Source organism: Zootoca vivipara, chromosome 12, assembly GCF_965207765.1.
Source record: "Zootoca vivipara chromosome 12, rZooViv2.hap1.1, whole genome shotgun sequence".
NCBI classification, from domain to species: Eukaryota; Metazoa; Chordata; class Lepidosauria; order Squamata; family Lacertidae; genus Zootoca; species Zootoca vivipara.
In genome coordinates, this window is record NC_142595.1 from 13342429 (window position 1) to 13345108 (window position 2680).

Below are 2680 nucleotides of genomic sequence, written 5' to 3' on the forward strand. Positions count from 1 at the left end.
TAGATCACTTGCTCCCCCAAAGAAGCTGAACAACTGTGGCTGCCCTTAAAAAAAGCTCAACATCTTTGCCCTGCACCCCTAAAATGACCCGAACCACAAAAAACAGGGCTTTCCTTCCTAAAAAAAAAAAAGCTCAACGTCGCTTTCTTCCCTAAAGAGGCTCAACAACTTTTACGTGAACCTCCCAAAACAGGGCTTTCCTTCTTTAAAAAAAGCTCAACAACTTTGACCTGAACCCCAAAAGGGGGTAGATCACTGCCACTTTTTAAACTCTGTGAGTAGATCGCAGTCTCTTGGAAGTTGGCCACCCCTGGTATAGAGAATAGAGGCATGGAAAGGCCATATGGTTCAACCTTGCAAGCAACCAGATATTCCCAACAGAAAATATCATCTGGGGGCCACAGCTGAGGACCTGCCAAGCTTTCAACATCTGTGGACAAGTCAAGCCAGGGAGCCAAGTCACATGCACCATTGGCAGGCAACAACAACAACAACAACAACAACAACAACAACATTATTTCTATGCTACTTATCTCCTCTGGGCCTCGGATCTCCTCCTACCATCAGAGTTCGTTCTCATGGTCACTGATGAGCACACTTTATCCTACTACTGGACTACTGATGCTGAAGAGCTGTCCAGCCCAGCTTCAGGTCCCCCACTAAGTGCCCCCTTTCTAGAACCCACTGCTCTCAACCAACTCTCAACTGCCTCCCCCGCAACATTCACTATCCCTTTCTAAGCCTCCCCCACCTTCCGCCTCCACGAGAATTCCATTCTCTCTCTTCCCCCCTCCCTCCCTGCTTGACATACACTTGGGAATTCTAATAGAATCACCTCAATTACCATATTGCAAAAACAGGGGGAGAGCTTACAGATGGGAAATGTCCAGGAATCCCGAAATCTAAACTCACAGACCCTGGCTTATGTCTCGCAGGAGGACTTAGGGTCCACCTTGGACCTCAACCTTTCCCTGTTCCCTCCCTGTGTCAAATTAAAGATTGTAAGCCTCTCGGGGCAGGAACCTCTTTCTCAAGGGTCACACGCGGCGATGGTGCAAACAAATAACACAAAATAAATCTCTCTACCTCCTGCCCCGTGCAAGATGAAGCCTGCAAGACGCCTTTCCCTTAAAACCAAAGGATTCATTTGGGGCCCCTGCAGCATGAAAAAGGGGCTCAGTCCGCAGAGCAGCATTGCTGAGAGGCAGGGACCTGGCAAGCTATCTATAGCTGTCAAGCCAGGGAGCCAAGCCATATACATCAGTGATGGGTGATGCTAATAATAATAATAATAATAATAATAATAATAATAATAATAATAATTCTATGCCACTCCTCTCCTCTGGGCCTCATGCTCCTCCTACCTTCACAGTTCCTATTCATGATCAGTGATGAGAAAGGATCTTGGCAAGGATCTCACCATCATCTGATAGGCATCCCTCTTGCAGGGCACTATAAGGCTTGCTTGCAAAGCAGCAAACAGGGGCCAGGCAGCTGGCAAACAGGGGCCAGGCAGCTGGGTTGTCAGGCAGCTGAATTAATGGAAATAAAATCGTGTGTGTGTGTGTGTGTGTGTGTCAAAATGTGCTGGGATGACGTCACCATGGGTCAGGCCAGAGGGTGTTGTTGGGGTGTGTGGTTGTGCCTCCCCTTGTTCTGCATCTTGCTCCCCTGAGTTGGAAGGGATCCTAAGGGTCATCTAGTCAAACCCCCCAGCAATGCAAGGATCCTGCCCACAGCCTGCCCTGCCCTGACTGGGCTCCAAACTCTGACCATCTTCTTACCAGCCAGATGCACTGACCCCTTGCAATTCTGCATGGGGTGGAGAAAGGGGAGAGAGAAACGTTTTGCTCTATCCCTCAGGACATGGATATGAGAGCCAACACCATGCAGCCCTGTCCATATGCCACTGGGAGGAGGGAAGAAGCTTGCTTTCTCCTGCTCCAGAGGCCCTCAGGACCTGAAGCCGTGGATTCAAGCTACAATAAAGGAGATTCCGACTCAACTTTAGGAAGAACTTTCTGACAGCAAGAGCTGCTTTACAGTGGGAAGGAATCCCTCGGAAGGCAGTAGATTCTCATTTCTGGGAGGTTTTTGAGCAGAGGTTGGATGGCCATCTGCCATGGATTCTTTAGCTGAGATTCCTGTGTTGCAGGAATGTCCCCGCTGCGTCCCAATGTGGCGGTACGTGTGTTTATGGAAGACAATCTTACTCGGCTACGAGTGAAGAAGTTGATTTTATTAAAGTTGGCGCCCCTGCAATGGGGTAAATTGGAGTTTGGACTGAAGCCGAAGACAAATACAGGCTATCAGTCTGCGTCTTCCTGGCACAATTAAAATCCCTCTGGTCTCAGAATTTAACCTCTGGAGCAAATAAATACAGTGTGAATAACTGCACCGATAAAGGAATCAGCTTGCTATCCTCGCTTCCGCCCGACGATGGCGATATTAGACAATAAATAGCATCGCATGGATATTTGCTAGCCAAGGCCGTTTCCTTCTCCTGCAGGCGGCGCTGGCGTACAAACAGGAGAGGTTTTTATACATCACAGCAAAAAAACACGAGCACAGTATTTCTCTAACTACAAGGCGGGGGCGGATGGCTGGGCTTGCTGCCTATTGGCCGAGGCGCGAAGCGTGGAACGCGATGCAGCGCGGTGGTTGGCTGAGACGCGCTTCA